The sequence below is a fragment of the Puma concolor genome, chromosome B2 (genome assembly GCF_028749965.1).
Source record: "Puma concolor isolate L17-30 chromosome B2, mPumCon1.1.hap2, whole genome shotgun sequence".
In the NCBI taxonomy this organism is placed as follows: Eukaryota; Metazoa; Chordata; class Mammalia; order Carnivora; family Felidae; genus Puma; species Puma concolor.
Genome location: NC_141671.1, coordinates 95,123,296 through 95,149,930, shown reverse-complemented (window position 1 = coordinate 95,149,930; position 26,635 = coordinate 95,123,296). Strand labels below are relative to the sequence as shown.

General features: G+C 36.0%; 1 long non-coding RNA gene across 8 annotated transcripts in view; it reads left to right on the top strand.

Moving 5' to 3' along the window:
- The window catches only part of LOC147581115 (uncharacterized), a 1,011,143-nt gene that overhangs the window by 669,091 nt on the left and 315,417 nt on the right, over positions 1 to 26,635 (top strand). For all 8 annotated transcript variants that reach the window (XR_015251431.1, XR_015251428.1, XR_015251427.1 and 5 more), the window contains one exon: positions 9,512 to 9,604. This is a non-coding gene — a long non-coding RNA (uncharacterized LOC147581115). The remainder of the gene's footprint in view (positions 1 to 9,511; positions 9,605 to 26,635) is intronic.

The window sequence follows — 26,635 nt, the reverse complement described above, 5'->3', positions numbered from 1 at the left end:
AAGCATGACTTTAATAAATCTGTTTTTTATAAAGTCACAAACTAATTGTTTAGCATTTTGAGTATGCTGTCACGATCAGTTCTATTTACATGAAAAAGACTCATAATTAATATTAAATGCATGCATTTATTCAAGTCATTTTGATCATTTGTTTTCTTTACTGCAAACTACACTTCATGCTGTCTCAATTTTTTTTGTAAAGTCTAATTTATAGAAAGACTTTATCACTATTATAGTATAGTAAATCCAATTAGAAATACTGCAGACATGGATGTAGTTTTCATATGACTGTATTCAAAGTATTTTTAGGGGCTAACAATTATGTTGACTCAGCAGGCACACATTAAAATTACATTTAAAAGGCTATGTTAAGTTAACAAATGGAAAGCCTTGGTTAATAGTATTTTTCAATGATAAACTAAAATTTCTAAAGGGTACCAGTTTAGTGTATTTATTTCTTTAGGAAACATCCTGTTTCAAATAACACCTTGCTAAATTTTTTTGCAGAAATCATGACCCTGAAAAAGTATAATCTATAGACTTCATGAAAGTATTAATATATGGAAAAACAAACATCCTTCTTTTGTTGCAGTGTAAACAATCTGTCCAATTTGGAGATTGTATGCATCATCCATTTAACTTGGCTCTAGTTCTACAGGCTGATCTAAAGCTACTGTATAATGATGTGAGAGTATGCTACTGTGATTGGTGACCAGAATGAGAAATTGAATTCTGCATTACCTCTTAAATTCTCCAAGAGTATATCAACATGACATTGTGCTTCCAATTCAATAGATTCAATGTTCAGAAACATTTTTATATTAGACATGGTTTCCAGACATTGTAACTAAGGCCTCAATAGGAAAAAATTTCCTGTGGTCTGTCCCAAGATGTAGAAAAGGAAAAGAGGAAGGAAGAGAAAAATAAAAGGACCTTTAATGAGTATCCCTCTCCTAGTCACTGTGATAGCCATTTTTACATGTTAGTTTATTTCTTATTTAGTCAAAGTATTTGAAAAGAAATAATACAGATGCGCCAGTCCACCAAAGGAAACGATAGAAGTGCTTGTGCACGAAATATTTGAATAAAGTAGGTTGTGTGGCTGACTAGATTTATTGTTCACTGGGGAAGAGACATAGCAAATGTAGAAAGAAAGAGTAAAAGTCTTCTTATTTAAAGGATTATAATGTGTGTATATTTGTGTGTATGCTCACACATGAAGTTGTACATGGGTGTGTGTGAGGGGGGTAGTGGTAAGTCAGGATTGGAGATGGAATTATTTGATCATGAAATTCTAAACTAATGTAGCAAATTTATGAATAGTTGGTTTTGTTAATCAATTTGATCATTTAAGCATTAGGGAAAAGTCTGTGACCTTGTGTTGGAAAGCCCTAAGACTACCCTCAGGTTTGATGATTTGCTGGAACAGCTTACAAAATTCAGATAAGCTGCTAAATTCATGGTTATGGTTTATTGTGGCAAAAGGAAACATATTAAAATCCACAAAGAAAAGGGTGCATAGGACAGAGTTCAAGAGAGGCCAGGTGCAAGTTTTCACTCTTCTTTTCCCATTGGAGACACATGGACGTGCTTATTTCTTCTAGAAATAATGTGTGACAACACATGCAATGTGTTGCCAACCAGAGAAGCTCATCCAAGCCTCCATACCCTGGGTTTTTACTGGAACTCAGTCAGACATGGAATGTCTACATGACTGATTTTAACTACTCGGTCTCAGTACCCCCTACCAGAGGGCAAACTAATGGCCCAAGTGAACAAAAACAAGTATGTACCATAAATCACATTGTTGGCAAAAACTGTCTGGTGTGATCCAAGGCCCAAGGTATACAAAGACAGTCTTATCAGGTTATTTGAAAGACTTAGAAGTTATCACCCAGTAGTATCTCAAGAAGCTATCCTGAAAATTTTGGAATATGCTGGTTTTGGGCAGCCCAAGCCTACTGAGTTAATCCTTTACTATAGAACATAGAGGCTACAAGTATTTCCTGATTTTTGTCACCCACTGCAGGAAAGTCAATGTAGTATGTTATTTATATTTTATATGTTGAAAACCTACATTTTTTTATTTAAAAATTTAAGATCATAGTTCTTGGTCACTTTTTTTTTTTAGAAAAGTCATATGAAAAAAATAATAAGCTCTGATAAAAAATTGAGATCCTAACTTAGCTTGTCAGGCAAATTTTGAACATGGGTAAGATTTAAGGTGCAAGCCACCATTTAGAGGTTACCTAGAGGTAAACACCATGTGACTGCAGCCCAAGAATTAAGCAGAAGCATTGGAACTAAGGTGTGTCCAATGAAAGCATGTATTAGGCCTAGTAAAGTTCTGATTAGCAGAAAAATGGAACAGGGAGCTGGACTTTGCAAGGACTTGGCTACAGCCAGGGGATAAGGTAGGCTTGGTAGGTAGAGTAAGGCCTGATGAGTCATTAAAATGAGAGGGAGAACAGGTCATTGATTTCCTAATACTGCTGTAACAAATTATCACAAATGTAGTGACTTAAAAAAATATGAATATCTTATAGTTCTGGAGGTCAGGTGTCCAAAATGAGTCTTACGGGTCTAGAATGAAAGTGTAGGCTAACATACATTACTTCTGGAGCCTCCAGGGAAGAATCTTTTTCCTTGCCTTTAACAGCTTCCAGAGGCTACATGCGTCCCTTGGCTCATGGCTACTTCTTCCATCTTCAGAGTGAGACAATCTAACCTCTGCTTCAGTCATCATAGCTTTTCCTGATTCTGCTGCTTACGCCTCTCGCTATGCTTTGTTAGAACCCTTGTGATTACACTGGGCCCACGTGAATAACACAGGACAACTCTTCTCTCCCTGACCTTTCTCCATCTCAAGATTTTTAACATAATCACATCTGAGAGGTCTTTTTGCCATGTCAGGAAACATATTCATAGGTTTTAGGGATTAAGACATACACATCCTTGGCTGGTTGTTATTCTGTCTACCATAACAGGAAACAAGGGTACCACTGGAAGAGCTGGGGTTGGAGGAAATTTAGAGCAAATGCTGCTTTTAAATGTTGGGTAGCCTAGTCAGGTTCTAAAAGAAGGTGGCTGCAAACCTCATTCAATAGGAGATTGCCATCAATCAATGTATGGAATATTACCCTCAAAGTCTCAGTAACATTTAACAGGGGTTTGCCCTGTTTATTGAGTCAAGAAAAATCAATGGTCAGTAATTTAAGAGATACTCCTTATACTAAGGACTAGCTCAAACCAACAAGTATGAAAAAGGATTGATTTAATAACTATCATTTATTTTATATTTCTGATATGTCAAATTTACCAAATCAAATACTTGTTATTTCATGCAGTTCCCACTACAGCACTTATTTATTTTTAGTTTTGTTATTTTTTTTTCTCTTTTCTTTTTTAAAAAAATATTTAAATTCTAGTTAGTTAACATACAATGCAACATTGGTTTCAGGAGTAGAATTTAGTGATTCATCACTTACATACAACCCCCACTGCTCATCATAACAAACACCCTCCTGTAACACCCATCACCCATCCAGCCCATTCCCCACCCACCTCCCTTCATCAACCCTCAGTTTGTTCTCTACCATTAAGTCTCTTAACAAACCAATTTCCCTCTCTCCTTCTTCCCACCCCCTTCCCATATGTTCGTTACAGCATTTAAAAATAGATTTGAGGGCTAGTCAATGAGGGAAATGAATTTGAGTGTTCATTAACCTGCCCAGGTGGCTTTAGGAAGCAAACTGGAAGAGACGGGATGCAAATCTGAATTATTTCATGGCCTCGGCTTTCTGCACTGCAGAATGCCAATATGTTTATTTACAATGTTGCATACCCCTTTCTACTGATCAATTTTTTTATATCCATGTTTCAGAGTATCTCCTTTCTCAATTACCAGAACGCACATAAGGTTAATAACTAGGATTTCTTTGTGTGTGTGTTCAGGATAGAATTAGATCATTGCATGAAAAACAGTAGAGTCCTATCAAAACCTAATAGGAAGACTGATGAAACATCTCTTTTCCTACAACAGAAAACATCCCTTAAGTGTTAGAAATTCTTGGTCCTGTTTAGAAATGCAGTGATAAACTATTTTGATAAACATAGCTACCTCATGCCCTTCTTTAATACTATTTGAACTTTTGAAGTGAATTAAATAAAACTAAAAAGAAAGTAGTGGCAATTTTAGAAAGTAAGTCATTTGGATTTGAGACAGCCTCCCCACACCTTGGATTTTCTGATGTCGATGTGATTACTGATTCTTCATACGAGGCTTTTCTATGTGGTGGAATAGAAAGCATGTTGAATACCCAACTTGTTGTGCACTTGCTTTCATAGTGGAAGTCGAGAGAAGAAACAAACAAACAAACAAACAAAATTCACAAGTGTAAACAAATGGAATAGAGACTGACTTGTGGGAAAACAGAGAAATATTTCTCCTTCCTTCCAGCCCAAAATTTTCTAAAGAGATTTCCTCAGTTATTCAGTAACCTTATCAACCTTGGGTTTCAAATATTTTTCTTAACTATCTCAAGGTGAGTATGAGATTCCAGGAAGAAACTTTCTCCTCATAGGTCTCTGACTGGAACTTTTAAGTATCACATCAGGAATCTATCACAGTATTCATCCTGGGGAACAAACTAGATGCAATTTTAGATATTTTCCTGAAATCATTTCTATGAACCTTTTCTTTGAGTGCATCACAAAGTCAAAAATTGAAGAGATATTTTTAGTGCTAGTTCATTCCACTCATAACTGTATTTTAGCTCTAAGTTCTTGAAGTACAATATAATAAAAATGATGTTGCTCTTGGTCCTTGAAGTTTTGGATTCATTGTATTCAAAGTTTTAACTGTATCTGCCAAATATGCCAAGCTCCCCTGAAATTTATCTTTTCAAAAGTCTGAAGCAGTTGGTTTTTTTTTTTCCCTGGTGTTCCAAAAATAGGGCAATAGCATCTCTCAGCTCATAAATCTGTGGGTACATATTTCTCTCTGTCAACGAACAAACCTCAATGTGCAATAAAAGAATTTTGTAATCAACATTAAAATGTTCACAAAGCAGTGGAAGTTACTTTATTTTGACTCATTTGTTATGTAATTGACCAGAATCTAATGGTTGAAATTGAAATATTCTTTGAGATCAGCTTGCAGGGATTTAGAAGCCAGTACTTAAGCAGTGAATGATGCAGAGTATCCCCATAAAAGTATAATTTTTCTTTGTTTAATCAATTTTTAAAATTTTGAATCCAGATTTTTAAGAATATGTACATGTACACCTAATACATGTACACCTGTGTGTGTGTTTGTGTGTGTGTGTGTGTGTATACATACATAAGTGTGACACAGCCTTAAATAATCATCAGCATCTGTAATGGTCTCCAAATTTTGATCAGTAGCATTTCTTACACATAGGAAGAATATACATATTATCAAGTATAATTCTTTCATTAATAGTGATCAAATCAATATGAAAGGAGGTGATGGATATGTTTATTGCTTTTTGGTGTGGTTACATGGTTGTATGTATATATCCAAATCCATTATTAAATATGTGCTGTTTTTTGGTATATCAATTATCTCAACAAAGCTGTTGAGAAACAAAATAAAATAGTCATACAAAAAACTAATACTAAAAAGGGCAATAATTTAATTTCTTTTGCAAGACTGTGTTTTTTTGTTTTTTTTTTATTTATTTTTTGGCTAAATCATTAATCCAGTGTTTATTTGAGAATAAGAGAAAAATATGCATTCTGGTAAATTATTCATTATAATGTTTTGATATTTTCAGGAGAGATGGTTTTATCAGAATTTTTTCAGTGGTACAAAATTTATTTTTATGTTGTTTGGTAATTAAAAGAACAGTATCACATGAAATATTAATAACACTGAAGGTTCCCAATAATAATTTCAAATAGCGTTTATCTTTGTATGTTATATACTATTGTATAAACAGAAAAAAATACTAATTAAAAATTATAATAGGGGTCCATGGGTGGCTTAGTTGGTTAAGCATCAACTCTTGATTTCAGTTCAGGTCATGATCTCACAGTTTGTGATATCGAGCCCTGCCTACGGCTCTGTGCTGACAGTGCAGAGCCCTCTTGGGATTCTCTCTCCTCTCTCTGCCCCTTTCTTGCTCATGTGCTCTCTCTCTCTCAAAATAAACAAACATTTAAAAACATAAAAATTAAAATTAAAATAATGTTTGCATGAATTTTAACCCAAATGCCCAGGTTGTGGGGATTCTATTAGGATGACATTGCTCAGTCTTTTTAAACAAACCCAGGTGATTGAATATCTTCAAAGAGAGTGCTAGGTGACCATGGATTTCATTTCTTCTGTTTGGGAATTTAGCTAGATTAACTTTCCCAGCCTCCTTTGTGGGCTTAGTGTCTTGAGGCAGACTTTAAGCCCCTCCCCTGTGTGGCTCACTTTGAGGCTTGGCCTACATAAATCTCCCACATGAGTTCTTTTATGGTCTTTTCTTGCTGACTGGAGTGGAGAGGGCTTTGCGGTAAACTTGAGGGCCAAGTGTTGCCATAAAATGGAAAGACTTCTCCCCTAAATCACTCCCGAGAAGAAAGCTACTCTGAAACTACTCTGAAAGCTACTCTGAAAGCTACTTCTGCTCTAGAAGCTAGTATTACCTTAACCAATTTATATACTCTTTGTAATTATTTCACTCTATACCTGAAAAAGAAGTCAATTTTATTGAATGCTTTTTTCACTGGCCCCATAGCGAAAACAAAATATTTATTTTAAACAAGGAGAACAAGGGGTGTCTGGGTGGCTCAGTTGATTAAGCCTCTGACTTCGGCTAATGGCCATGATCTCCCAGCCCCAAGTTGGGCTCTGTTCTGACAGCTCAAAGCCTGGAGCCTGCTTCAGATTCTGTGTCTTCCTCTCTCTACCCCTCCTCCTCTCACACTCTGTCTCTCTCTCTCAAAAATAAACATTAAAAAAATTGTAAATAAGGGGAACAAGAAATAATGAGGAAGATGCCATTATTCCTACAAAAAAAAAGTGAGTGATGTTGGGTATCTGTCAGTGGGTGTTAGGGTTTTCTTCCATGCAGTCATTCTTTTGTTCCAAGTGAAATCTATATTAATATCCCATAAACATTATGTCACTGGCCTTCTAACTGTCTCTATCTATCTTACTTTGACAATCTTCTGATTTGTAGCTTGCAATATCAGAATGAACTCTCACTCAGAATGGATTAAAGAAGAAATGTTAAAATAAATGGCAGGACTCAAGATTTCTTTTAGTGCATTTTAATAATGGCAATAGTAGAAGTTAGTGTTGCTTTTTAAAGTACATTCTTGTCTTAAAATTAGATTTATGTTAGGCTTTAAAATATGTACAATATGAATTGGGTCATGTGCATGAAAATATCATCTAAAACAAAGATGATGCATCATATATTTAGTAATTATAGACTTTACCTATTTATTTTATTCTGTGAATCTCTAGACAGTGATGAGGAAATTAAAAACCAAAAAAAAAAAAACAACAAAAACCCACATTCTGAGATGATTCGAAATCTCCACATGGAAGGTACTTTCCTAGTGTCTGTTCCTTCCCACTCTACACACTTCTGGTATTAGTCTCAAACACTCAGGCATTAGGAAGCAAAATCTAGAATTTGGAGGTATGTAGAGTAGCAGAATCTATGTTCACAGGCATGGTTACATACAGAGTTCAAGTTGGCCTTGATGAAGTAAATTTTGATATGTGCAGCAAGACATAATGAGTCCAGATTTAGACATAAGGAATAAATCCTGTGAGAGCACATCTGACACCTGACCCTGATGCCTTGCGTCTACCAGGACACCAAAGAATGCCTTTTTTCTGATGAATACATAATATTCTGCCTAGATTGTGTCAGCCCTGACCATTACAAATGAGCGCAGGATTCTGAAAATTTGTCTGGGACTATCAAAAGAAGGTAAAATCAAAATTATTTTCCTTATTGATAGGCATCTCAAGGATCCTTATCTAATGACCCTAATTCTGCTTTTTGATGGTAACACTGGACATAAATGTATTTAAAGCCATGTAGACTGTTGGTTTCCAAACAGGGCTTCAGATTAGAATCACCTGGGGAATCTTTTAACACTTCTAAAACACAGGTTATGGCCTAAAAAATTAAATCATAATCTCTAGGGCTGTGATTAGGTGAATCTATTCTGCACACATGTTTGAGAACCACCCACAGTCATTTTAGAGTTTAATAATAGGTTTCCATGCCAACTTCTCAATAGAGGTTCTAAACACCTGGATATGTATACACATATATATTAGAGGATATTCACTAAACTAAAAATAGCAATATTTTTTCCAAAGGTGATAGAAGTTGTATATATTTAATGTAGCAAACATAGTAAACATAAAAACCATCAAAGTTAATTATAGTCTTGCCAACCAAAGATAATCACTGTAAATAGATTAACTTTCTTCTAGATACTTCCAATCAATCTAAATACTAATTAGGATGAGGATATATGTATGTGTGTATGCGTGTGGGTATAACAAAGACTGTCATACTGTTCATCCTATTTTACAGACATTTTCTCTAACAATATATAGAATCAGAAGAAATGTACTTTTATTATTTTTTAAAGTTTATTTATTTGAGAGAGACAAAGACAGCACAAGTGGGGAAGGGTCAGAGAGAGAGGGAGAGAGAATCCCAAGCAGGCTCTGCACTGCCAGTGCCGAGCCAGTGTGGGGCTCAAACTCACCAAACCCTGAGATCAGGATGTGAGCCACCCAGGTGCCCCCCAAAATGTACTTTTAAATGTTGCTTTTTCATGTGGCCTTATTCTATAGTCTTTTTCCAAAGTTCTTCTGAACCATGACACCAGTTTCTTTTTTGTAATTACTTTTATCTCACCCTTAAAGAACTTTGTCGTGGGCTAAAGAAAGATGACACCATTTGAGGTGAATTTTTGCTCATTTGTTTGCATAAGTAAAAACTGGATATTTTCACCTTAGATAAAGTTAGAAATTTTGCAAGCAAGTGTTCCTGAACTGAGCTGCTTTGGTATCACCTGTTGGGGTAGTTAAACTGTGGAAGCCTGGCTCCTCCTCCCAGTTCTGATTCACTAGGTTCAATAGGTTGGGGGTGGGTTAGTCCTGGTTATTTGCATTTCTAAAACACTTTGCCAGGTAATGTTTGTGCTGCTAATGTGGGAGCCACACTATTAGAACCACTTTAGGAAATGTTTTTTTCTTACTCCTAGGTTTTTCTCTGTCTCATTCCTTTGTATACAAGTAGTTTACATTTGATGCTGGTTTCATAAATACCCATCTTTGAGTAGAAATTTCCAAATGCTTCCTGGAAATATTCAACTTCACCAAAATTGACTTAGCCCAAGAACTTGACCTATTAATAAATTCAAAGTTACTGTTATTTTATCTTAACAATTGATAAACTAAAGCCTCCTCTTATGTCCAATGAACAAGTTGGGGTAATTCAACTTTCTTCATCTTTGACAGAAGAAAAGTGATATTCCTGCCATCCAAATTCTGAGGGATGCATCTACCATAACTTTGAGATCTTAAGAAAAAGTAAAGAAGCTCTTTTAACAGGTATGGCAAAATATTTGTGTTATGACCGTGTTTTTGTGCACCCAGCTAGGAAAAGCAAACTCCTGCAAATCTTGCAGATTCAAGATGTGTCTGTGTTTGTCTCTGATGCATTTTTTTAAAACCTTTTTTCTTTTCAAATGTTAATTCCCCCAGTAGAGATAATCTGTTCCCTTTCATGTCTCCCCCTTGGGCAATACATTTCGAAGATTAATATAATATGGATAACATTCCTGTGTGTCTTGCCTAATTCAAAATGCTGAGGATATTATTTCTGGTTTAGGGAGTTTGGAGAAATTTATATCTAGGAGGTTTGGAATGCTCAGTTATCAGAGAAGTTTTGCTGCATCCCTGGCCCTGGCAGTTTGCCCAAGTTCCTAGCAGATCATTAATAAAGGCTACAATTGCTCTTACATTTAGATTTTCTTCTACCCTGACTCAGCAGCCACAGCTGTCATCTTACAAGCTCATGGATCATTAAGAAGCTTCACCTGGCACACTTTTAAAAGATGCTTCTCTTCCTTTAGGTTAGAGCTGTTTTTCCACCCTAACTCACCTTTCAAACCGATTTTTTTCTTAAACAGATATCTGGGAGAAAATGTTTAATAAACAGCTCAGAATACAGTAACTAATGGTTTCAACTTCGGTTCCTTTGTGACTTAAAAATCAAGCGTTTATTTAGTAAATGCCTTCAGCAAAGAGTACAGTTTGGGATTTATTTTATGTCACAAATTAAATTATTGCTTGCTTACTTCCTTTACTTGAAATGCATAATTAATATTTCACAGCAAGTTTAGATTAGTCTTTACATTTTCTTCTTTACTTAATTTTCAAAGTCACTTAAAGCCATCTGAGCCCTAGTATTTTTACATCACAAACCATAAATCAAGTTAAATGTTGGAGTCCGGGAGCTCTAATGCTACATTGAAATCCAAAGCACTGGTGAAACCACAGTTTATCTAGCTATGGTACATGCTGTCACCCAACAATAAATAACCCCAAAAGTTTCGCAGCTTTTTTGTTAAACAGCCACAATTCAAGAATGGAAAGTACTGCAACAAATTAATGATAAAATTATAAAGAATAGGGGAACTCTACTCTTGCTACTTCCATAATAAAATGTTGTGGTTTGGGGATTTATGGTAGAATTTTAAGACCATAAATTCTTCAAAAATCATTTTATAAGCATTACCTTGAAGATATATTCATTTTTAAGAATTTTTTTTCCTAAAAGCATGACAGTCACTCTTTATGGGGAGGGGGAGTTCTGACGCTTCCATGTGACCCTAGAGAAATCTCATGATCTAAAGACCATAAGTCTGTCTTCTTTTGGGTGTGATGTGGGGTTCAATGTAAAACTAATATTGAAGCAGAGTCCTTTATAAGATACCCTGAACAAATAACAAATGAGCAATTAATAGTAATTATGAAATTGCATTTTAAGGAAGTTCTGTTTTCTCTCTTTTTTCTTAACTTAAAAGTCACAAAGCAAACCAAAAACTAGTAAACAAAACAACATAATAAAAAAATAAAGCTAATATTTAAACCACAAATGAGAAAATGTGCAGGGTTTGAATTCTTAGGGGGAGGCCAGTAGGGCATATAAACATATGCTGGCTCTCAAGTCACACAGATGCATTGACTCTTGACTCAGCCACTTAATTGCTATGTTACAACAGGCAACTTATTTGCTTTCCCTAAGCCACAATTTCTTCCTCTTTTGAACCGCAATAACAATGAAGTTAATAAGACCTAATTCTTATTATCTTGAAGTAATATATGTCAGTAATGATGTTACTCTATTGGGATTAAGTGAATTGATGGATGTACAGCACTTCCCCTGGCTGTTGATCCATGCAGGATTTATATGTGTTCCGTGTGTGCCATTAAGTATATGTACAAGAAAAGAAAGTTGCCTTATTCACTTAAATGATATCCCCAGCACTTAGAAGAATATGCAATATATGTAGTATGTGCTGCATACCCCATAATGGGTATGTGTGTGTTCCATGCCTAGGTGGGTGTGATAGAGGTATTTCTAAGATGTGTTGAGCCAGTGAGTATCCCAAGCTATTGCTGAGAAACAACTAAGAGAAAATTCAAAGAAGTTTTCTATATAGGGTTGGTTGCCAGATCTAGCATAAAAAATTATAGGGCAACCAGTTATTTTTTTTTTTTTCAGATAGGCAACAAATTTTTAAGTGTATGTCCCAATAATATATGATACACTAAAAAAAAAGTTGTTTTTCTGAAATTAAAATTAAGCTGCATGTCCTGTATTTTATCTGACAACCCTGACATGAAGACAAAAAGGTAAAACTCTGAGTTGTTAAGAACAAGGTAATTTATGTGTAATCAAATAATAATTATAACAATAATGCCACACTTAAGCATAACTTTTACCCCTCTCCCCAGTTATTTGCAGTACAGCCACAGTTGTCTTGTTTCTGTTTCTGGAAAAATGCCAGATTTTTTTTTTCTCTTATAATAAGATATTTGTGATTTCATCTGTATGGAAGGAACCACCCCCTCAGTCTCCAAACATATCATCCTTAGACTCTTAGCTGAGGCATCTCAGGCTCCTGGACGCTTTCCTTGACCCAGAGGCCCTTTCCCTACTCCCCACCCCAGGTTTATTCTTATACTGTCTCAAACAATGGTATCTCTTTCAGAGCACTTACCTCATTTTGGAATTATAAATTAATTAATGCAATTATATAATCAATATCTATCTCCTCTACTACATTGTAAACACTGTGACAACTCTTTTTGCCTCTAATTTGGTACCATAGCATATAGCATATGGGGTCATGTTTTTAATATCAAACTGCTTGTACTTTACTCTTCACATGAAGGATGCTCAGCTTTGTAATTAAAGGATAGTCTAGGTCAGCTGGCATTTCCAGGACCCAACTGCACACATCCACCCCCCTCCCAGCCCTTACCAGGCCATCATACTCTAATTTGGTGTCCTCAGGACAAGTATTTAAACTCTCCAAGCCCCGGGGCGCCTGGGTGGCGCAGTCCGTTGGGCGTCCGACTTCAGCCAGGTCACGATCTCACGGTCTGTGAGTTCGAGCCCCGCATCAGGCTCTGGGCTGATGGCTCGGAGCCTGGAGCCTGTTTCTGATTCTGTGTCTCCCTCTCTCTCTGCCCCTCCCCCGTTCATGCTCTGTCTCTCTCTGTCCCAAAAATAAATAAAAACGTTGAAAAAAAAATTAAAAAAAAAAAAAACTCTCCAAGCCTCTTTTTTTCTTCTCACTTTAAATTGGGGCTAACAATATTTCATCCTAGTGTTCTTCTGAGGATTAAACAAAATGTTTGCAAAGTGTTTTGCACAGTCCCTGAATCTAGCAAGTGTTTAAGAAAAAAAGTAGTAAGGACAATAAAACAACAATAACTGAGAGGCAAATCTTTAATGGTTACAATTTAATAGTTACAGTTTAAAAGATAATTTATTTCTGACTTTGTTGCTCATGGAAGGCTTTTTAGGAGGTGAACTGCTGCTAGGTCGTGAAGTGGGTGGGGGCTTTGGGAGAAATTGGGGGACAGGTTGATACGACTATTTCAGGCATTGTCCTAGAGCTCAGAGGTACCATCTGAGTTTCAGAGCCTCTCTAACTTAACAACTCAAAATATAGTCCATTAGCATTACCTGGGTACTTGTTAAAACCTGTAAAATCTTGGGTCTTTCACATTCTTAAACCACTGGATCAAAATTTGGACTTCACCATGATCCCCAGGTGACTTGTGTTTACATTAATGTTTGAGGCAGTGGTTGCCAAAAGTGATTGCCAGACCAGCAGCAGCAGCATTATTTGGAAAGACATAAGAAATGCAAATTTCCAGACCTACTCTATTAGTCTATTTGGTTGCTATCATAAAGTACCACAGACTGGGTGGCTTAAGCAACAGAAATTTGTCTGTTGCATTTCGGGAGGCTAGAAAGTCCAAGATCAAGCTTCCAGCAAAGCAGGCATTATCTTGAGGCCTTTTCTCTTGGCATGCAGGTGGCTGTCATTATTCCAAGTACTCACATGACCTCTCCTTTTTGTGCTGTGTGGAGGGGGACTATCTGGTATTTCTTGTCGTAAGTGCACTTTCCCCACATAATCCATACCCAGACTGGGCTGCAGCTTTAGGGCCTCATTGAACCCCAATTACTTCCCAAAGACCATCTTCAAAATACCATCAAAATATGGGTTAGGTTTTCAACTCCTTAATATGAATTTGAGAGGGACACACTCAATCCATAACACTTACCTAATCAAAAACCCTGAGGAAGGGCTGAATTTGGCCCAGCAATCACCTCCAAGTAATTCCAATGCACATTAAGATTAAACCATTGCCTAAATAGAGCAATCACTCTTGTCTCCTTGGTGTTGATGCCAGGGTCTGGTTGAAGCTCGATGACTTTAACTCAACTTTAAGAACCATTAATAAGAGATATTTTCTGCCCAGATATATAAAATATATTCCAACCTATTCCACGGATTTGTCTTGGAGCAGTAGTAAAGAATGGTCCAGATAGCAACGATCCATAGTCAATCATCATGTATTGATTGAGTAGATACGATGAGTCCTATACAAGTAGTAACTGTAATAGCCATGTCACTGTTTCATCTGTTGGGAGGAGGCAGCTCAAATATTTAGGACACTCTATGTATTTAGCATTCATGTTGCATGATTAATTTCTTATGTCTGAGTGAGAAATTCTATCATCTTTGTATTTGAGAGACTTGTTTTGACCTGTGGTATAATTGATTCCTTTCAAAAGCTATGCATTTTAGAAGTGAGTCCTGCTGAGTTTAAAGAAAAATGCATGTGGGATCACAATTGCCTGTGGTAATTTCTACCTTAGGTGTAGTTTCATCCAGTGTTTTAAGAATATACAAACAAACATATCAAAACTGATCTCTTATACTTTCTTAATTGAAAATAAATAAGTTTTCAGTGCAGACTTCCCTGTATGCCTAGGCTTCTCAGAGGCATTCATCTTTCTGATGTCAGCACTAAAATCATAAAAATCACATAGACATCTTTGGTATAGGCACAAAATAGCAGCACTAGTAAATGGTGAAGAGAAGCAGTCTGGTATTCATGTTTTCGTATATCTTTCCTTCCATCTGAGTTCTGAGAAAACAATAAGAAATATCTATCTGCCCCATTTTCTGATAAGAAGGCAAAGCAAAGCATGATTAATGTTTAGAAACCTTTGTTATGAAGATAATTCTTGCCATAAGAACCATAGACTTTTTAAGAATGTTTTAGGAACAGCCTTATTTTTCCTCTTCTCCCGTACCTTCTCTTGTCTTGGGCTATTGGCATGTGTGATAGATAGCTGGAGTGTAAAGTATTTTCAGGAACCCTGCTTGATATAGACCAATGTCATATAACCAATATGAATCCTGCTGTGAGTGAATTGTTTGTCTGCAAAGACCTCTTACTTTGTGGTTCCCATTTCATTTTGGTTTTCCACTTGTGTTTGTTTAAAGTTACTGCCACCTCTATGATTGTGTATACATCTCATGCAGTCAGCTGTAGCCCAGCTGAAAGAAATATAGCGCCATCCCAGTGCTTTAGAAAAGATCTGTGTTCTTACAAGTAGGACCAGCAGATTTCTAGCCACAAAAATGGACACACTTGGAAGCTATTTGGTGATACAGAAACAAAAAACAAAAACAAAAACTTAGCTAACATACATTAAATTCAAACCCATTAACTTTTATTGAACCCTCACTAGATACAAATACTGTATTGGATTTTATTCAGTTTCTGTTCTCAATATTAGATTCAATGTTAGATAAGAAGTTGGTCCATAAATTGGTCCGCAATTGCTGGAATAAGGCAGGAGAGTTCATGTGACAGTCCTGACCCGGGCACAACAATAAGGTTGAGCAAGGTAAGTTCATCCAAGCTGACATGAAAGTGAGCCTAGTGCAAGATTCAGAAGACTGGCTATGGAGAAAATGGGCAGAATGGGTGGACCGAACTCTATGGCAAGCACTTACCTTTTTATGTATTTTAGAAGTATGAGTGTGTTCGTGATATCTGCTGGCTGGGCTGCTTTCTCCTAATTCTGAACCTCTCAAGCATCTGGAGCCAACATTCAGGGTTCTTTTCTGACATTTGGTCTGGGATGTAGTCATGTTATTTGGAAACAGTTTGATACTTTTGGATTATACTTTTATGATTCATTGGGAGGATCTGGAGCAGTGCTCAGTCTAGGGCTCGTTTTTTCCATCTCTGAAGGTAAGACCTTCTTGCGTACTGTATCCAGCGTCCCAGGAATTATGAGTCTTCCTGGTGAGGACATGCCTTATTCCCAGCCTGTGTGAGTGCTGGACACTATTCCCTCTAATTATGTGAGATGCTTCTTTCTCTCACCTCAGGTGGATTCCTTTCACATATATAGTGACTAGTACTTTGATAAATGCTTCAGAGGACACTTTAGACTTCTGTGATTCTGTTCCTGTGTAGCTGTCACTTCTCTGTACTGTTCTGTGAACTCTGATCACCTTGGTTTCCCCCATGCTCAGCCGTATCTCCTCAGCAGAGAGAGTCTGCTGGGCTCCACCTCAGTACCTCTTCCCTGTGCCAGGACCTGGAAACTCCCCGCAGCCAGCCAGAGCAGTTGTAGTGTTCACTTCATGTGGTTTCCATCCATGATGGTGAATTTAATGTATTAACTTGACTGACCCATAAGGTGCCCAGATATCTGGTTAAACATTTCTTTCTGGTATGTCTGTGAGGGTGTTTCTGCATGAAATTAGCATTTAGAATTAGGTGGATTCAGCAAAGCGGTATGTCTTCCTACATGTGGGTGGGCATCATCCAATCAGCTGAGGGCCTGGATAGAGCAACAAGGTGGAGAGAGGTTGAATTTGGTCTGTGCCAGACTGACTCAGCTGAGACATCAACCTGTTGCCCTTACTTCATGCTCCTGGCTATCCAGCCTTCAGATTTCAATGAGAACCTTCACCATTGGCTCTAGGCCTCTTAGGACTGTGACCTACACCACCAGCTTTCCTGGATCTCCAGCTTGCAGCCAGCAGATGGTGGGAGTTCTTAGCTTCCATAATCATGTGAACCAATACCTTGTAATAAATTCTCTCTCTCTCTTTCTCTCTCAATAAATAGATATAGTTATAAATTTAGATACAGATAGATGTATACACACACACACATCTCCTATTAGTTCTGTTTCTCTGGAGGACCCTGACTAATATACCATCTCTTAGGAATCACTGTCCTTTGTTGTGCAATAGTTAGTATATTGAAAACTGTGGTTTATATATTTGGTCTGATTATTTTTAATTTAATTAAAATGTTTTCTTTTAGGTAGGATGCTATTTCAGCCCTAGTTTTTTCATTTGGCCAAAACCAGAGATCTCATATGTGAGCATTTAGACTATTCCCAATATTTCACTTTTACAAATAATTCCACAATGAATGCTCTTGTGAATACATTGTTTTATGTTAGTAGAACATATCTTCACTGAAAATTTTAATGTGGGATTGCTGGACTAAAGGTAAATGGCTATCTAACTTTGTCAGCTGCTGCCAAATTCTCTTCCGTTAAATTGCACTGATGTGTAATCCTGTGTTTCAGAGTGCTGATTTTCCTGCATCTTCACTAACAAAGTATATCGTTAAGCTTTTGAAAGTTTGCCAATATGAGAGGAAACATTCTATCTCAGAGCCAGTTTAGTTTGTGTTTCTTTATTTGTCCCTCTAGTTGAACAACTATTCACATGCTAACAATCATTTGAAAATAATTCTCTGTGTAGCTCCTCATTGTTTTTCTTTTGTCAAGGTTTTCTACTTTTCCAGTCAGTATATATTTCCATATGTGGACTTTAAAATCAAGCGTTATCTCTGTATAATAATAATAATAATAATTAATAATAATAATGACTTCCCTGGAGTTTTATTGGAATCACATTATCTTGTGTGAACCTGACTCATTTTTAAGGCACTGATAGACATACAAGGTGAAAAGTTAAAAACAAACAAACAAACAAAAATACCACCTCTGCCTCACTTACCTTGATATTTTATTGTATCTGGTGTATTTGATTTGGGGCATAATTACACATTTTAATTTTTATCAAATTCTGAAATTTTACTGCATGTATAGACAGATCCATTTTCTCTACCTATATTTTTATGCAATGAAGAACAGAGGTAATCTCTGTATGATTTAACCAGTAGTCATTGATGTCAATGACTATACAAATGGCCAACATAATGAAACAGCAACTATAAAGTGTTTAATTCCTTTTAGTACTAAAAATGAATGGGCTTATTACCCGCTCCTGATGATCCTGAAAAGAATGCATTGTGTTGGGAAGTTTGTAAGAAAATTGTTTACCAACCCCAAGCCCCACCCACCAAAGCCCTCCAAAGCCAAAAATAGTTTAAGCTCATTAATATCAGTAGGAGACTTAGACACCTAAGCATTCATAAAACAGTGTTTTCTTGTTGACATTTTTGAAGTTTCTGAAGTTGGAATGGTAGTTAAGTTGATGTCAAAGAAACTTGACATTTGCAAGATAGATGAATAAGTTCTAATGTAGTTGATATTACTTGTGAGAACTAAACCAGAGCTTTGATTTTACCTTGACATTATACTGTCTGAAGAATAATGCTAAGGATGTCTGGATTGAGAGCATGGGTTGTGAGAACAGTGTTGTTCTGTTGCTATGCAAACCTGAAGAACACCAAAAGCAAAATGGGACTCCAAGTAGGAAGGCTTGTTTGTATAAGATTATCCTTTTTTTTTTTTTTTTTTTTAACAGGGAACAGGAACATAGAGTCTTCTAGGGATAAATTATAAAATATGCCCTTGAGCTAATTTTTTGAAGTATCATATTAAATGAGATCTTCAATTCAAAAAAAATATGCTATGTAAGTCACAAAAATATTTACAGAGCACTTTCTAAATGTCAGGCATTTATTAAGATACTATTCCGATGGGCTCTGTCTATACATGTAGTGAGAAGTCAGAATATAACAAAATTGAAATGTGTAATTTATGCCCAAGAAAAAAAATACACAGATATACTAAACTATTCAAGTGAAGCAGAGACTTAAACACAAATTGAATAGTTTTTTTTATCAATGTCTTAAAAATAAATCAATTTCACACAAGAAATTTCACCGTGGTTAGATTTAGTGCCACGTAATGTGCTGATGTAAAACCAGGACAGAAGCAACCACCCTGGAGAGGAAGTTAACAAACAAATCACATCCAAACAGGACCATAGAAAACCAACTTACTTCTGTTGGATCAATGGGAAATCGGGCAGGGGTCCAGTTTCGAAAGCACAGAGTGAAATGGTACAAGTATGGAATACAGAGCCACCTATTTGCAAACTTCCATCTAAAATGTAATAATAACAGGGTTAAGCCACCAAGAAGTAAAACTGAAAGGAACGTCAAACCTTCCTCTGAATTACATGGCAATTGTCATTACCCTGGGAGCATAGAGAACCTCACAGCGTGGAAAGTGTGAACAGAAATGAACCAGGTGAACAGATCTGCTGTCTCCCTGGAGTATTTGGGGACATGTCTATGGACCGTGTCTCAGGAGGAGCAAGCACTTCTGGACTTAGTTTTAGAGCAGTAAAAACCACTTCAAATTCTCTTGGAAAATATAATTCCTGAACTGTTTCTTAGTGAAACTGGAATCTTTAGTGAAAGAAGATATTCAAAAAGAGAAAAAAAGGGATTATTTCTGATGAAGGGGAGGTGACAGTCAAGCAAATAGGCATGGGTCTGAACTAATATACTATTTATCAAGAAGTAGCAATATTTTAAATAGCAGTACTAGCTTTTTACTAATATGTTCATTAGTATTTCTTTTTTTAAAATTGTTTTTAATATGTATTTTTGAGAGAGAGAGAGACAGAATGCAAACAGGGGAGGAGCAGAGAGACAGAGGGAGACACAGAATCCAAGGCAGACTCTAGGCTCTGAGCTGTCAGCATGGAGCCCATGCAGGTGCTTGAACTCACGAACCATGAGATCATGACCTGAGGTGAAGTTAGTTGCTGAACCGACTGAGCCACCCAGGTGCCTCTTTCTTCATTATATTTCTAAAAGCTCTTCAGGTATAAACACTGAGTAGTAATTATAAGGAAAATTGGGAAAAATGAACATCATACCATTTAGCATCTTTATTGCATGGTATTTATATTATAGAAATGGATCAGACTTAAGGGTATCTAGAGGGCATCTCTATCTCTGTACAAGTATTGACATTGAAGAATACTTTAAGCATATCAATTATCATATTCTTAGAACATTTTTGCATAAAAATGCACTTCAAAAATTGTTCAGAAATATCTCTCACTTTAATCAGGAGAAACAGACATCTGTTCCTTATGGACCTTTCTGCCACTGGGTGAAGAGCAAAAGAAATTTTACATACAGTTCAGTTATTATACAGTATGTGTCCCCTACATGTAAAAAAAAAGATCTGACCATCTGTCACTAAATATATTTTAACTTGGGGAGCCATATTCTTTTTTACTACATTAGTGGCACCGTTATAGAGGAGAACTCTTACCAGTTTGCTAAGAAATAATCAGATATTCCAAAAAACGATTATTATTTTAAGTTGATTTTGAAGAACTACTATTGATTCTCATTTTTGTTTACAATTTTAAGAAGCAACAGAGGCTCAATCTACTTTGAATAATTCATTAAGAACAATTTTTACAGGGGAGGCATATTCCCCAATTTATAGATATGTTAAAAATAAAAAGCTTATACAGTGTGGATTCCAGCACAAGCTATGTTATTAATTTTTGTTAATTATGTATGGTATGGTTCAGTTCATGGGATAAGAAAACATCAGAATTTCATGATTTAGTCTTCTTTTTCAGTAATCTCATGTGGAGATAATCTACCTAAATCAAATTCAATGTAGTTCAACTATTCCATTAATTTAACTCAATAAGCACTTACTCTGTGCAGAGCACTGTGCTGAAAATCAAATAGCTGATTGCGTTCAAGCAATGACTTATATTGATATACATAACTGAGAGACTCATTTGCTTTTTGGAAAGCTGAGTTTGTTAGTGGATCAGTAAAATAGTCACCCACCCATCCTCTTGGGTGGACATTTATTTGGAAAAGAATAAAATAAAATAAAAATTTATTGTGACCTTTTATAATTTTCATATGATTTGATTTAGGAATTTGTTTCTTTATTCATATGATCATTTACTTCATACAACGTGCAACACAAATACATTAAGCATTTACTTTTCTCCATTAACTGCAGTAGGCACTGAGTACGCAAGATGAAGCCTGTTCTTGTAAACAGCTCATGACAAAAACACAGAACATGTCTATGAGAGTTAGCTTCTTTAAGTTTTGGAAATAGGAATCATGAAGAGCTCTTTAGAAGAATGAACCTCTAAGTGGAGGCCTGATTAACAATCCATTTGACAGACTAAGCAAGGTACCTATCATTTTCATCACCATATTTTAAGAAGCTTGAATGTAAGCAAATATCTAGGCTTATCACGTCTGTCTTGTGAGTCTTTGTGTATAATTTGCCTGCTTATAACACATGATCCCATTATGTTGGACACAGGTGGTTAGACTAGAAATGGATAACTAAACCAAAATCAACCTTCTATCAACTAGGGGCAGCATCCCACTGAATGGCTTCACCCAAGCTCTCCAAAGAAAAGTCATCTGCTGCATAAGGCCTTGCCAAACACTTGGTAACTGTCTCAAGACATGTCATATATCCATTCAGTCATTTATTTATATTTCCAACAAATAATATCATATATACTATTTATTGGCATATGCAGATGAATATGACAGATATTGTCTCTGCCTTTTAAAAACATTCAGTCATATCATGTGATTCAGACAAATAAGCAAGTAATAATTTGGGGAATACATACTATAGTGAATCTATTATAGGGTGTGTCCCTGAAGTACATAGGACTAGTGCTTTCATGCACTAATCTGGGTTTAGGTCTCCACAGGGATGCTCAGGGATACATTGTAGTGGAAATAGCAACAAATATAAGGTTAAGAAAGAGGTAATCAGGTGATAAATCAGATATTCTATTTCGGGAATATTGCTGGAAAACAAGGGGTGGGATAAAGTGTTTCTATAATTTGAGGAAAGAGAGTCGGTGGTCCCTCCTGAAGCACAGAATAAAAATAGGGTCAAGAGACAGATAAATGATTCTTAAATGGTAAGGAGTGCCATTTAAAGAAGAACCATGAGTAGTAGTATGGACATTTACTTAGACATTATCCAGAGGATAATGGGGAGCAGTTAAGCATTTTAAGAAAGAGAGTGATGGAATTAGATTTTCATCTTTAAAATGGTGTTTGGATTATGGCTCCAGATATAAATTGGAGCATCAGATAAAATGTAGTAGTCTGGTGTAGTAGTCTGCCAATAATTTAGGGAAAAAGTAATGGTGGCCTGAACCAGAGTAATTAACATAAATAGAAATTGATACAATACTATTCAGAAGATAGAACCAATGGTGATTGATTAGATGAAGTTCAAGGATGAGAATGAAAAACCAAAGATTATGACTGATTTTCAATTTGGAACAATTTGGTAGATGATAAGAATTGTAGAAAATATAATACAAATGGGGATAAAAGATGTTCAGTTTTAGAGTTACTGCATTTGACATGTTTGAGGATTGCTAAGTGGAAATATCTGGAAGAAAACTGAATGTTAACTCAAGGAGCTCTGTTAGGAGATCAGATCTCAGAATTTCTCTGTGGGAGTTATCAGTATTTAATTAATTGAAGGGATGCATCTGAATAAAATTACTTAAAAAGTTTCTGTGGAGTGGAAAGGAAGGCCAAACACTGACACTGAGGAGGAAAATGGTCAGAGTCACATTTGTTTTTAGGACAGAAGAAAGTCTAGATGGTAAATAGGCGGGACTACTAATTAGGAAAACAGATTGCTGCTGAGGCTAGAAACAATGAATTAGTGGCATTAATTTACATGTTTGTGTGATTTCCTGGAAAAGGTATATATTTTGATTCAAGTTTTTGATATCTTTTGGCCTAAAACAACGGAAGGTAAAGGGGTAAGGAAGTTGGATTTGGGAAGAGCATTACAAAGGGATGGGTTACACAACTCAGAGGGTGGTAGACGAGGGAAGCAGTCAAGTTATTGGTAGATTAGCAAAGGTTATTGGTAGAGGCTACTTGTAAAGATTATTAGTAAAGTAATTTGTAGAGTCTAGAAGTAAAGGGAATAATGTTTTGAACATCAAGAGTTTGAAGAACAGGTATGGACATAAAACTATGTGGGAGTCATATAATGGTAAGGGAATAGGATATTTTGATTCAATATTTCAGAGGTAAAGCAGTCCTGGATTTTAACGAATTTTTCTATGGCACTATGATAGGTAGTTGAAGTGGACTGGACATTAAGTTATTTAGAGGTTAGGAAATCAAGGATGCAAAGAAAAACACAGTGGGATTGGCTATTCCCATGGGCATTGGAGTCATTCAGTATTATTGAGGGTACAAGTGTAAAGAGGAAGATATTCTATCAATCTTCACTAAGGGTGAAGCGAGGCAGTGTGGTACAGCTGAAAGGCAAGAGCTTCTAAGGATGTCTCTTTTTTTATATAAGAAGGTGGAGGGGTAAATGGCTAGAGATAGTGCTGGAAAAGAAGAGGGATGCTGAGAAATGCTAATCTCACCTCGTAATTCTCAATTTAGTGAGCTACCGAACTTTCTCTTCTGAGGCTATGGAGGAGCTGGTATCAGTTATGACATGGTGGTGAACAGATACTTGGTGAAGATTTTGGGAACAAGGGGGTTCTCATATAATGACATAAGCCTGAAGAAGAACCTAGTAGAACACTTGGAGGATAAAATAAATAGTTTTTTCAGAGAAAAGGAAGGAGTGGTAGGTATGATAATAATGACACAGAGAACATCAGGATTCTTTATCTCTTGGCACTGATCAATAACAGGACTCATAGGTGGGCAGCATGGTGTGTTATGCTGGTCTGAAAGTTGCCAAGAGAATCAGTGTAGCTATTGCCAAGGAGAGTCAGGGGCACTCAGCCTTTTTAGGAGTTGCCTATGGTTTTGGTTGATCAGCTTCCAACGGACTCCTCTCAGATTGGGGAGGTAACTCTTTAGTAAGAGTTATGTATAATTAAAGTCTCTCATTAGAAGAGATTGTAAAGGTGGTCTACATGTGGCCCAGAGGGCAGAAACCATGTTTATACCTGTGTTTGAGCACAATGATGTAATGCCACCCTGAGACAGATGGAGAGTACCCACAGGTGTTATCTGCTGGTGAGAGATTTTGATGAAGGCTATAAGCTCTTAACTGCTTTTGGTGACCTCAAGAATATTTTTTTTTTCTGATGCCCATAAAATGTAGAGTCTGGGTGAAAAACACATTTTTTCACCTGGGCTTTCAAGTAACTTTCCTTATGATACTTTCATAGGGTTTTAGCCATAAAGAGTGAGTCAGTTTATTCAGTTCCCATGTGATGCCTAGCCAGGTATTAGAGCCACTGGATAAAATTTGGATGATATGTATTCTAATGAAGCCTACTTAATGACCTTCAAGGTCACTAGAGCACGTGAACAGTGTGTTAGAGGGGGAAAAAAACTCTAAATTTTCTGTGGGGTCCTTAGGAAACTCTTTTTCTTGTCTACTCTCATGACAGTTACTGGATATTATTTAGGGTTTTCTAGTCTTGTGTTTCTAGCTTCACTGGGATTCCAGGATGTTCTCTGCATCACACAATAGACAAGCCACTATGATAGCTCAAAAGTACTTTTACAAAATAATCGATTAACCAAAGTAATAACTGTCTACCAACTCTTCTACTACAGTGTCTATTGTGTGTTCTTTCAGGCCTTATATCTTGTACTTTTTAATGTTTTTACTGAAAAAAATCAATCTGCAAATACCTCTGATTAATTATGAATTTTGATTCCCTTAATGTGTGTATGAAGTTCAAATTCTGGCACATTTGTTCTTATTTCCCATAACTTTCTACTACCTAGAAATAGGTTATGCCTGCTAAGCTATCTGAATTGTATTTGAGTTAATTATTTTCGAAGGCAGATAGAAAGATTTCCTGTTCTTCAATCTGGTTGTCTTTACCAAGAATTCACATCATATCCTAACCAGAGGCCTGTTTTGTTTGTTTTTATTTTTGTCCTTTGTGGGAGAAGGCAGAGCCAAATTCTTCTGTCTCTGTCTCTCTTTATCGTTCAGAAAGAAAAAGCTTATTACCATTCTTCTAAGTCCTGGAACTGCTGGACTGCAGTGATGATTCATCCTTTTGTCTCTTGACTTTGCTATGTTCTTTTGTATGGTTTTGTAAACATCCAGCTTTCAATAATCATGCATATTATATATATCAGATGATATATAAGATCTAAATAATATGTAACAACAGCTCTTCATAAAAACTTACTCAATTAAATGTTGCATTTAATCCTCCCCAAATCTTTGCATGGTATTTATAAACTAAAAAATCTTTTATCAATTATTATAAATGTTAATAACAAGAATCTATTCCATAAATAACTTGCTATTTGGAAAGAACAATGAATGCATTTTTCTTAAGAGCACAGCAATTATGTTATAATTTTTAAAATTTTGTTTCAGCTACGAGAAAAATATTTTTGGTTTTAACCTTCCTTTGATTTAATAGAATGCAATTTCCCCCTCAGTGTTAAGTTTTGGTTCTATCCAACATTAAATAGTATGTTTTGACTAAATGGGAATACAAGGGAAGATTATTCTAATTAGAAATAATTATTCAAGTAAAACAATGTCTAATTGCACTGTGGTTGTAGGTAGGTACCCATCTGCAAGTACAATATGCCTCTGTATATTTGCCTGATTTATAATTCAGTCACCAAAATAGCATGAAGTCAAATATGTATTTTCTCAAACTCCAGTAAGAACTATAATTTGAAGCCATATTTTTATTATAAGAGGGCTAAAATTATTTATTTATTTATTTATTTATTTATTTATTTTTTATTTTTTATTTATTTATTTATTTATATTTTAGAGAGAGAGAAAGAATGTACCTGCAAGTGGAGGTCAGGGTCAGAGAGAGGGAGAGAGAGAGAGAGAATCTTAAGCAGGCTCCACACTCAGCACAGAACTCAGGTGGGGCTTGATCCCCCCACCCTGGGATCATGATCTGAGCTGAGAAATCAAGAATCAGATGTTCAACTGAGCCACCCAGGTGCCCCAAGAGGATTAAAATATTTTAAGGGTAAAAATACAAGTACATCTTTTTACAATATTAATTATTTCCTTATAATTCATTACCAAAATGTTTGTAAAACATATTTGTGTTCAAATGAGCATCATTTTTCCCTTCCTTTCTGTCTTTCAGTGGTAATACTGTACTTCTAGTGCCCATCTCTGAGCTTTTCATTCAGGGTAAGGTGGGGATTACACCGTGATAAAGAACAAGCGTTTCATACTCAGTCATAAAATACTCAAAATGATGTAACCCCTATGTATAAAATGTCTTGTATTTAAATATACATTCAGAAATTATGCCCATGTCCAGAATGATTACCACTTAAATTTCTTGTTTTTAAAAATTTTTACTTGAAAAACATTGAAAAAAATTACATATAATCCCACTAGTTAGTGAATATATAAATAGTGAAAAGAGATCATCTCAGTCTCTGGCCAGGAAATCCCCCTGACAACTATTCATACTATCTAGTAAACACAGTTAAAAATTGGGAGTGCATTGTAGACTAAAACTTTTGTTAGAATCAATTACCTTCTGTGAATGGAAATAACAACTGGGGTCTGAAGAGCCCTGGAACTAACAGCTGCTGGAATCATACTGTCATGTTTATAGTCCATAGATGAGTGGCTAAACAAATTTAGAGTAAGGCATTTTGGAACCTTCTGCTGTGAATACTTTAAAAAGCTTGTAATATATAGATAAGAGAAAGAAGTAGATCGAGCCCAGAATTGAGAGTTTTATCAATTAACTCTCCCTACCT